Source organism: Oncorhynchus nerka, linkage group LG9a (assembly GCF_034236695.1).
Source record: "Oncorhynchus nerka isolate Pitt River linkage group LG9a, Oner_Uvic_2.0, whole genome shotgun sequence".
Taxonomy (NCBI): domain Eukaryota; kingdom Metazoa; phylum Chordata; class Actinopteri; order Salmoniformes; family Salmonidae; genus Oncorhynchus; species Oncorhynchus nerka.
The window spans coordinates 8,239,310-8,251,576 of NC_088404.1; positions in this window are offsets into that span (position 1 = coordinate 8,239,310).

Consider the following 12,267-nt stretch of genomic DNA (forward strand, 5'->3'; position numbering starts at 1 on the left):
GGTCCTACTGGCCTGATACTCAGGGCTCTATTGTCCCTCCATCAGGTCCTACTGGCCTGGTACTCAGGGCTCTATTGTCCCTCCATCGGGCCCTACTGGCCTAGTACTCAGGGCTCTATTGTCCCTCCATCAGGTCCTACTGGCCTGGTACTCAGGGCTCTATTGTTCCTCCATTAGGTTCTACTGGCCTGGTACTCAGGGCTCTATTGTTCCTCCATCAGGTCCTAATTGCCTGGTACTCAGGGCTCTATTGTTCCTCCATCAGGTCCTACTGGCCTGGTACTCAGGGCTCTATTGTCCCTCCATCAGGTCCTACTGGCCTGGTACTCAGGGCTCTATTGTCCCTCCATCAGGTCCTACTGGCCTGGTACTCAGGGCTCTATTGTTCCTCCATCAGGTCCTAATGGCCTGGTACTCAGGGCTCTATTGTTCCTCCATCAGGTCCTAATTGCCTGGTACTCAGGGCTCTATTGTTCCTCCATCAGGACCTACTGGCCTGGTACTCAGGGCTCTATTGTCCCTCCATCAGGTCCTACTGGCCTGGTACTCAGGGCTCTATTGTCCCTCCATCAGGTCCTACTGGCCTGGTACTCAGGGCTCTATTGTTCCTCCATCAGGTCCTAATGGCCTGGTACTCAGGGCTCTATTGTTCCTCCATCAGGTCCTACTGGCCTGGTACTCAGGGCTCTATTGTTCCTCCATCAGGTCCTAATGGCCTGGTACTCAGGGCTCTATTGTTCTCCATCAGGTCCTACTGGCCTCTATTGTTCCTCCATCAGGTCCTACTGGCCTGGTACTCAGGGCTCTATTGTCCCTCCATCAGGTCTACGAGCCAGGCCTGATCGCCTAACATCAGACGCCAACCTCACTAATGCCACCTTGCTTCTAGTCCTTAGGAAACTTTGCAGTATTTAGATTTTTTTCATGTATTATTTTTTACATTGTGTCGTGTCTTTACTATCATTAAACGGAAGACTTCTTATTCTGTCGGTATCGATAGTCTAAGAGTTTAACCACGTGGTATGGTTAAAAGATTCTACAATCTTTAGCCATATCGAAATTGAGGTAAGCTTGGTCTGCTGATAATTTCTCAAAGTTGGTTTTTATTCGGAATGGCAGAAGAAGGCTGTCCCAGGATGTCTGACCCTAACTGGGCTCAGGGGCGGTCCTCTGATTTAGTTCAAATCAAAAGGGAATTGTATTTTTCTTCATAAACAGTCCACAATTATATTACACCATTATACAAACAGTATCATCCTCACTCATTCATCTTATACAACAATTAGATGTAAACCTCATATCTGAGGCTATTATATAAACAGCGTTATGGTAATGTGGCCACACCGTCTCTCTTGAGCTTCCCAAGTTGTGCCAAACGGACCAGTTCGTAGCAGGATTCTTCACCGATCTTTTACACTTTCTCTGGAACATGAAATTTGTTCGTACCTCAAGTTCTGTGAGGTGGAAGGATTTCCTTTGTCGTCTGTGAAAGTTTACCCTATCTCTAATACTGTGTGGCCATGAGGCAGGGTCTTCTGAGGAATTTACGACCTCTGACCACAGCAGTCTGGTTGTAGAAGCAGGGGGATGGTGCTCGCTGTACTCAAAGAGGGCAACGTCATGACAATTGTTAGCCCAAAAGAGTGTTATTACATACAGCCGGAGAAGAACTATTGGATATCAGAGCGACGTCCACTTACCAGCACAACGACATTCCCAAAGCGGATCCTTTGTCCGAACCACCCAGGGCATTTGAACTGATTCCAGAGGTCGACACAAAACAATGTCGCCGCAGAAGAGGAAGACGGAGAAGCATTCTGGTCAGACTTTGGAGGCACGCACACCACCCACTGCTTTCGAGTACATTACTCGCTAATGTCCAGTCTCTAGATAACAAGGTAGACAAAATTAGGGCACGGGTTGCTTTCCAGAGAGACATCAGGGATTGTAACATACTCTGTTTCAGAGAAACATGGCTCTCTCGGGATATGCTGTCCGAGTCGGTACAGCCACCAGGATTCTTTGTGCGTCGTGCCGACAGAAATAACCATCTGTCCGGAAAAAAAAGGGCGGGACGTATGTTTCATGATTAACGACTCATGGTGTAATTGTAACAACATACAGGAACTCAAGTCTTTTAATTCACCTGACCTAGATTTCCTCACAATCAAATGCCGACCATATTATCTCCCAAGAGAATTCTCGTTGGTTACTGTCCTAGCCGTGAATATCCCCCTTCAATCCAATACCACGACGGCCCTCAAGGAACTTAACTGGACTTTATGCAAACTGGAAATCATATATCCTGAGGCTGCATTTATTATAGCTGGGGATTTTAACTTCTCTAGGGAAGGGGGCAGCATTTGGAATTTTGGATGAAAAGCATACCCAAATTAAACTGCCTGCTACTCGGGCCCAGAAGATATGGTATGCATATAGCTAGAAGATTTGGAGGGAAAACACTCTAAAGTTTCCAAAACTGTTAAAATAGTGTCTGTGAGTATAACAGAACTGATTTAGCAGGCAAAACCCTGAGAAAAATCCATTCAAGTAGTCGTTTTTTTTGTTGGTTTTGTAGTTTGCTATTCAATGCCATTACAGTATCCATTGACTTAGGACTCAAATTGCAGTTCCTATGCCTTCCACTAGATGTCAACAGTCTTTAGAAATTGTTTCAGGCTTGTATTCTGAAAAATGAGGGAGTAAGAGCAGTCTGAATGAGTGGACCCTGCCGTGTCACATAGCTTTTTCATGCGCGCGACCGAGAGCCTTTCTTGTTTACCTTTTATATTGACGACGTTATTGTCCGGTTGAAATATTATCGATTATTTAGGCTAAAAACAACCTGAGGATTGAATGTAAACATCGTTTGACATGTTTCTATGAACTTTACGGATGCAATTTTGATTTTTTTGTCTGCCTGTTGACTGCGTTTGAGCCTGTGGATTACTGAAGAAAATGCGAACAAAACTGAGTTTTTGGGATATAAAGAGACTTTATCGAAAAAAAGGAACATTTGTTAAGTAAATTAATGTCGTCTGAGTGCAACCATATGAAGATCATCAAAGGTAAGAGATACATTTTATCTCTATTTCTGACTTGTGTAACTCTTCTACTTGGCTGGTTACTGTTTGTAATGATTTGTCTGCTTGGCTATGTTTTCAAATAATCGTAAGGTAGGCTTTCGCCGTAAAGCATTTTTTAAATCTGACACAGTATGTTTTGTTTTCTGAATTTTTATAATGAGTATTTCTGTATTTGAATTTGGCGCTCTGCAATCTCACTGGATGTTGGCCAGGTGGTACGCGTTAACAAAGCAAATTTGAGAAGCCTAAATTGATTGTAGTACTCGCGCTGGCAAAACACTGGATCACTGCTGCTCTAACCCCACCCTCCATTCAGCAAATCTGACCACGACTCCATTTTGCTCCTCCCTTCCTATAGGCAGAAACTTAAACAGGATGTACCCGTGATAAGGACTACTCAACACTGGTCTGACCAATCAGAATCCACACGTCAAAATTGTTTTGATCACGCGGACTGGGACATGTTCCGGGTAGCCTTGATTTTACGCTGATTTGGTGAGTGAGTTTATAAGGAAGTGCATAGGAGATGTTGTGGCCACTATGACTATTAAAACCTTCCCCAACCAGAAACCGTGGATAGATGGCATCATTCGTGCAAAACTGAAAGCGCAAACCACTGCACTTAACCATGGAACGGTGACTGGGAATATGGCCGAATACAAACAGTGTAGTTATTCCCTCCGCAAGGAAATCAAATAAGCGAAATGTCGGTATTGAGACAAAGTGGAGTCACAATTCAATGGCTCAGACACGAGACGTATGTGGCAGGGTCTACAGACAATCACAGACTAGATAAAGAAAACCAGCCACATTCCCGGACACCGATGTCTTTCTTCCAGACAATCTAAATACCTTCTTTGCCCGCTTTAAGGATAACACAGTGCCACCGACACGGCCCGCTACCAAGGACTGTGGGCTCTCCTTCTCCGTGGCCGATGTGAGTAAGACATTTAAACGTGTTAACCCTCGCAAGGCTGCCAGCCCAGACGGCATCTCTAGCCGCGTCCTCAGAGCATTAGCAGACCAGCTGGCTGGTGTGTTTACAGACGTATTCAATCTCTCCCTATCCCAGTCTGCTGTCTCCACATGCTTCAAGATGGTCACCATTGTTCCTGTACCCAAGAAGGCAAAGGTAACTGAAGTAAATGACTATCGCCCTGTATCACTCACTTCCGTAATCATGAGGTGCTTTGAGAGACTAGTCAAGGATTAGTTTTTGTCAAGGATTCATTTTGGAGACCACCAAACCTAAAACAGTTGGGGGTGGAGGTTAGTCTTTAGGAACAGTCCATCTTCACAAAATCTATTGAAAAGCCCTGTATGTTTGAGCCCGTCCACACAGACAGATACATCCACTCCATTGGAAAGCCATATCGATGTGAGTTGTTGACATAAATCAGCTATAATAGCCAGGCATGTGGCTATATATTACTACAATAATGGCAGTCTGGCTGCCCGGGGCAACACCGGACTGATCTATTGGCAGGGAAGCAAATGCCCCTGCCCTGACTGAGTGACTCAGTCGGTAACCGAGTTAAAATAAAATAAAGAACTTCCTGCTATTGAGATGGTGAAAGCCACTATGGATCTATTGACAAAGAACTCCCATTAGCGATCTACTTTTAGTGATTACAGAAGCTTTCTATTCTGACTGCTTACTGTTTAACATAAGAAGTAGACCGTTCACACCAGAGCAGAAAACAGAACAGGTATGCTTTTAAAAGCAATTCTGGTACCTAGCTACTATTTTTCCACACTTCAATCACTTAGTCAATCATATACTTTCCATTTGGCAAAGCATCAATACAGGACTAAGATCGTATTCTACTACACCAGCTCTGACGCTCATCGGATGTGGCAGGATTTGCAAACTATCACAGATTACCAAGGGAAACCCAGCTGCGAGCTGTCCAATGACGCGAGCCTAACAGACGAGCTAAATGCCTTCAATGCTCACTTCGAGGCAAGCAACATTGAATCATGCCTGAGAGCACCAGCTGTTCCGGACGACTCCCGACTACTCCCGACCATTACGTTGTACAGCGCCATATTTTCCTAACGGAGTGGCGCAGCGGTCTAAGACACAAATTGTATAAAAGCCCCTTAGATACTCACAGATCAGATTTGCCCTAACAAAAAATGCCCCTTAGATATTAATTTAGAATCCTCCAATCCTCTTATGCTCTTAGTAATAGCCTACTTCCGACCGTCACGTTGTACAGCGCCATATTTTCTATTCCATCCTAATGAAAATCCTGAGGGTTTTCGTTTTTCTTGGAATAGAAACACCATAATATTAATCAAATGAATTAAGTTACATTTCTTAAAATCAATCCCATATGCTATGTTCTCACAGAAAAGGTTTTCAATTCTCTAGTAATGACAATATTGAAGACTATCAAATGTATAGGCATCCCAGGCTGGGGCATCTGGTAAGGATGGAGGCTGGTTCAGTCTGATGAAGGGCTGGGCGATATGGCCAAAATATCACATCATGTTATTTTTCAAATTTTTTACAGTATTTTATGTTTTTGATTAATAAGTGTGTGTGTGTGTGTGTGTGTGTCTTACATAATCTCCATTGATCCTGTGCAGCTGTGCCAAGCTCTGCCACAAAGCGTTGCCGAGCAACAGCTGATTTATGCAAAGACCAAGGGGTGGTCAATGAGTCAAAAATGAATTTAGAATTTAGACTAGTGCCGAATTGTTTTAATTTATTTAAAAATCAGGCATCGTTAAGAGGAATAACAAATAAATAAAATAAAAATATATATATATGTATTACCAGAAGTACAATACTAACTCTTGGTCATGTAATTGTTGTTCAAAGGCCACTTTAACTAAAAAACTACGTAACCTTTCCAATTGTTGAAGATATGGGATCGATTTTGCCATGATTAATATAGGCCCACTTTTAAAAGTCACTTTTATCCAAAGTGACTTCATCATTTGAGCAGACATTTCACATACGGGTGCTCCCGGGAATCGAACACGCTATCCCTGTCATTGCAAGCGCCACGCTCTACCAGCTGGCGCTACAGAGGACCGCCCTCTACCAGCTGGAGTTACAGAGGACCGCCCTCTACCAGCTGGAGCTACAGAGGACCGCCCTCTACCAGCTGGAGCTACAGAGGACCGCCCTCTACCAGCTGGTCGCTACAGAGGACCGCTCTCTACCAGCTGGTCGCTACAGAGGACCGCCCTCTACCAGCTGGAGCTACAGAGGACCGCCCTCTACCAGCTGGAGCTACAGAGGACCGCCCTCTACCAGCTGGAGCTACAGAGGACCGCCCTCTACCAGCTGGTCGCTACAGAGGACCGCCCTCTACCAGCTGGTCGCTACAGAGGACCGCCCTCTACCAGCTGGTCGCTACAGAGGACCGCCCTCTACCAGCTGGTCGCTACAGAGGACCACCCTCTACCAGCTGGAGCTACAGAGGACCGCCCTCTACCAGCTGGAGCTACAGAGGACCGCCCTCTACCAGCTGGAGCTACAGAGGACCGCCCTCTACCAGCTGGTCGCTACAGAGGACCGCCCTCTACCAGCTGGTCGCTACAGAGGACCGCCCTCTACCAGCTGGTCGCTACAGAGGACCGCCCTCTACCAGCTGGTCGCTACAGAGGACCACCCTCTACCAGCTGGAGCTACAGAGGACCGCCCTCTACCAGCTGGAGCTACAGAGGACCGCCCTCTACCAGCTGGAGCTACAGAGGACCGCCCTCTACCAGCTGGAGCTACAGAGGACCGCCCTCTACCAGCTGGAGCTACAGAGGACCGCCCTCTACCAGCTGGAGCTACAGAGGACCGCCCTCTACCAGCTGGAGCTACAGAGGACCGCCCTCTACCAGCTGGAGCTACAGAGGACCTCCCTCTACCAGCTGGAGCTACAGAGGACCGCCCTCTACCAGCTGGAGCTACAGAGGACCGCCCTCTACCAGCTGGAGCTACAGAGGACCGCCCTCTACCAGCTGGTCGCTACAGAGGACCGCCCTCTACCAGCTGGAGCTACAGAGCACCGCCCTCTACCAGCTGGAGCTACAGAGGACCGCCCTCTACCAGCTGGAGCTACAGAGCACCGCCCTCTACCAGCTGGAGCTACAGAGGACCGCCCTCTACCAGCTGGAGCTACAGAGCACCGCCCTCTACCAGCTGGAGTTACAGAGGACCGCCCTCTACCAGCTGGAGCTACAGAGGACCGCCCTCTACCAGCTGGAGTTACAGAGGACCGCCCTCTACCAGCTGGAGCTACAGAGGGCCGCCCTATACCAGCTGGAGTTACAGAGGACCGCCCTCTACCAGCTGGAGTTACAGAGGACCGCCCTCTACCAGCTGGAGCTACAGAGGGCCGCCCTCTACCAGCTGGAGTTACAGAGGACCGCCCTCTACCAGCTGGAGTTACAGAGGACCGCCCTCTACCAGCTGGAGCTACAAAGGACCATTAAAACCATATGAAATAGGCTAACCTTCCTTAGCGCATCATGCATCATTAAACTGCATGGGGCAACAGATTGCAATATTTAATTCTTTAATTTATCAATCCCTCATATAATATAAACATGTTGCAAACAGCGGCCAGCAGAATGGCCAGCAGCATGGCCAGCAGAATGGCCAGCAGCATGGCCAGGTCATAATGGGCTGTAGGCCCACTACTGGGGTTAGTGTGGAGGGGTGGTGGGGCCTGGTTAGGGGGACAGGTGTGTGTGTAATGCAGATCCAGCAGCAGACAGGCAGACAATAGGTCAAATAAAGGAGTGAAATAGAGTGGTAAAATACCTGCTACTTTATAAAATATGAACATGGTTAAATACCTGCTACTTTATAAAATATGAACATGGTTAAATACATGCTACTTTATAAACTATGGACATGGTTAAATACATGCTAGGGCCTGTTTCCAAGACACAAGATTAAGTCTAAAAAGCTCATTGGCAACTGTCCACTAAAAATAGGTTTTTAGACCAGGACTATGCCAAATCTGTCTGTGAAACAAGCCCCTATATTTATAACCTGAGCCATACATACACGTTAAGGCTCTGGTTATAAAACTATCGGGTACATGTATAGATTATCTGGGTTTGAATCATCTATTGTGTAAAAAAAATTATAATAATGAAAACCCATCCTACAACTCTCTCATTTGGAAATTACTTATGGCATCTGCTAGCCTTTTTAGACAGACAGACCGTGCCATCAAATCACTCGGCTCTCCACCCCCGTCTTTAACGACCTCTGACCCTGGGACCAAAGAGGAATACAATTCTATAGGGTGCAGTAAAGATGAAAGGGAATGAAAACAATGGAGGTCACCCTATTCTTGGATACACCCATCGAACTCAAACAATTTTTCAACAGCCTTTTATCATTGAGAGACCGGTTTGAATTAGAGGGGGAGAATGAATTAAGGAAGTATATTTCCTTAAGATTTGTGACCCCCCAGAAAATAAAAAAACATTTCAGTTATCTTATATTAATTCGGACTACTTTGAGGAAGTGAATACTGGCTACGGTGTCTCAAGATGGACAAAGAGTGCTATTTCTGATCCCCCCCTTGTTTTTCAAGTGAAGGTGTTTTAAGGGAGTGGTACGCGAGCACACAGGTTGTGATCTCCTAGCTGAGTTCGACTAGGCGCCAGCTGAACCTAAAACACGCAGAAGACTTTACACTACACCCAGCTAACTGAAAACACGCAGAAGACTTTACACTACACCCAGCTAACTGAAAACACGCAGAAGACTTTACACTACACCCAGCTAACTGAAAACACGCAGAAGACTTTACACTACACCCAGCTAACTGAAAACACGCAGAAGACTTTACACTACACCCAGCTAACTGAAAACACGCAGAAGACTTTACACTACACCCAGCTAACTGAAAACACGCAGAAGACTTTACACTACACCCAGCTAACTGAAAACACGCAGAAGACTTTACACTACACCCAGCTAACTGAAAACACGCAGAAGACTTTACACTACACCCAGCTAACTGAAAACACGCAGAAGACTTTACACTACACCCAGCTAACTGAAAACACGCAGAAGACTTTACACTACACCCAGCTAACTGAAAACACGCAGAAGACTTTACACTACACCCAGCTAACTGAAAACACGCAGAAGACTTTACACTACACCCAGCTAACTGAAAACACGCAGAAGACTTTACACTACACCCAGCTAACTGAAAACACTAGTAGAAGACTTTACACTACACCCAGCTAACTGAAAACACGCAGAAGACTTTACACTACACCCAGCTAACTGAAAACACGCAGAAGACTTTACACTACACCCAGCTAACTGAAACTCTTAAAGTATTTCTCAGTCGATGTTCAACCTTTCATGTTTGCTACTGAAATACTTGGATTGTTATAAAACGTGTTTGTGTGTGTGTGTGTGGGGGGGGTCATTCAGTCAAATACTATCCTCTCACTTTATGGCCATGTACATCTCATTATGAACCAGCTGCTCTCCAGTAGTTCTCATTAATTCAACAGTGTTTTGGACAGTGGCCAAGACAGTGGCTAACCCTTCTGTGTGCAGAGCAGCCTCCCAATTGGCACAATGTTCCCTATTTAGTAGGGCTGTGATAATGTTTTTCCATGATAAAAATTGAAAAAAACCCACCCAAGCAGACAAAAATCCTTTAAAAAAAAAAAGAACAAAAACTGCAGTATGTCAAATATTGTGCTATAGCTTGGAAAATAATAAATGTGACTGGATGACAACATAATGATTTGTTTCCAACATTATTGCTGTTCTCCTGATGAAGTTAAATCCACTTGGTGTTAAAAATATATATATTTAAAAAAATTGCCCCAACAGTAACGACTATCGCGACACTGGTATCGTGTCCCAGCCCGCCTAAATAAAGCACAACGACTATCGCGACACTGGTATCGTGTCCCAGCCCGCCTAAATAAAGCACGACTATCGCGACACTGGTATCGTGTCCCAGCCCGCCTAAATAAAGCACAACGACTATCGCGACACTGGTATCGTGTCCCAGCCCGCCTAAATAAAGCACAACGACTATCGCGACACTGGTATCGTGTCCCAGCCCGCCTAAATAAAGCACAACAACTATCGCGACACTGGTATCGTGTCCCAGCCCGCCTAAATAAAGCACAACAACTATCGCAAACCTGGTATCGTCCCAGCCCACCTAAATAAAGCACAACGACTATCGCGACACTGGTATAGTGTCCCAGCCCGCCTAAATAAAGCACAACGACTATCGCGACACTGGAATCGTGTCCCACCCAGCCTAAATAAAGCACAACGACTATCGCGACAATGGAATCGTGTCCCACCCAGCCCGCCTAAATAAAGCACAACGACTATCGTGACACTGGTATAGTGTCCCAGCCCGCCTAAATAAAGCACAACGACTATCGTGACACTGGTATAGTGTCCCACCCAGCCTAAATAAAGCACAACGACTATCGCGACACTGGTATAGTGTCCCAGCCCGCCTAAATAAAGCACAACAACTATCGTGACACTGGTATAGTGTCCCACCCAGCCTAAATAAAGCACAACGACTATCGTGACACTGGTATAGTGTCCCACCCAGCCTAAATAAAGCACAACGACTATCGCGACACTGGTATAGTGTCCCAGCCCGCCTAAATAAAGCACAACAACTATCGTGACACTGGTATAGTGTCCCACCCAGCCTAAATAAAGCACAACGACTATCGTGACACTGGTATAGTGTCCCACCCAGCCTAAATAAAGCACAACGACTATCGCGACACTGGTATAGTGTCCCAGCCCGCCTAAATAAAGCACAACTTTTCAAAAGTGTGCGCGCACAAAAATAATCTAGAGTGCGCCAGTTTTTTCCCCACGTAAAAAGTTAGTATTTATCCATTTTGAACTTTCGGCAAAGTATGCAAATCTCCAAGTACAGCTCAGACCATGCGTACGCTCGAGAAGTAAATAGACTTGTAGCCTAATTTAAAAAATATATATATATAATTACAGTATTGGGTAGGCTACAGTTTTGCTGCGTGGTAGGAGCATGACATCATAGACCCTATAGGAGATATAAACATCCTGTACTGATGAACACAATATTAAAACAACCACACGTCTTCAGAAGGGCTGAAGCATCTACTTTTGCTGTTGGTCCCTACGTTTCATGAGCTGAAATAAAAAGATCTCAGAAATGTTCCTATACACACACACACACACACACAAAAAAATGTTATTTCTCAAACAAACAAAAAAATTGTGCACAAATTTGTTTTACATCCCTGTTAGTGAGCATTTCTCTTTTGCCAAGATAACCCATCCACCTGACAGGTTTGTCATAACAAGCTGATTAAACAGCATAATCAATATAGAGGTGGGGACAATGAAAAGGTCCCTCGAAAATATACAGTTGTGTCACACCACAGATGCTACAGATTTCTCAAGTTGAGGGAGCGTGCATTTGGCATGCTGAATGCAGGAATGTTCACCAGAGCTGTTGCCAGATCATTCAAATGTTAATTTCTCTACCATAAACCAGCCTCATAACCGTCGACCACGCCAACACAGGACCACCACATCCGGCTTCTTCACCTGTGGCATCGTCTGAGACCAGTCACTCAGACAGCTGATGTAAACTGTGGGTTTACACAACAAAAGAAGTTCTGCACTCACTGTCAGAAACCGTCTCAGGGAAGCTCATCTTCGTGCTCGTCATCCTCACTAGGGGTCTTGAACTGACTGTAGTTCGGCTTCGTAACAGACTTCAGTGAGCAAATGCTCATCTTCAATAGCCACTGGCACGCTGGAGAAGTGTGCCCTTCACGGATGAATCTTGATTTCAGCCACGGATGAATCCCGGGTTCTACTGTACCCGGCAGATGGCAGACAGCGTGTAGGGAGTCATGTGGGTGAGCGTTTTGCTGATGTCATCGTTGTGAACAGAGTGTCCCATGGGGTTATGGTATAACAGGCATAAACTATGGACAACGAATACAATAGCAGTCCAGCAGACAGTCAGTCAGTCCAGCAGACAGTCAGTCCAGTCCAGCAGACAGTCAGTCCAGTCCAGTAGACAGTCAGTCCAGACCAGCAGACAGTCAGTCAGACAGTCCAGCAGACAGTCCAGCAGACAGTCAGTCCAGTCCAGCAGACAGTCAGTCAGTCCAGCAGACAGTCCAGCAGACAGTCAGTCAGTCC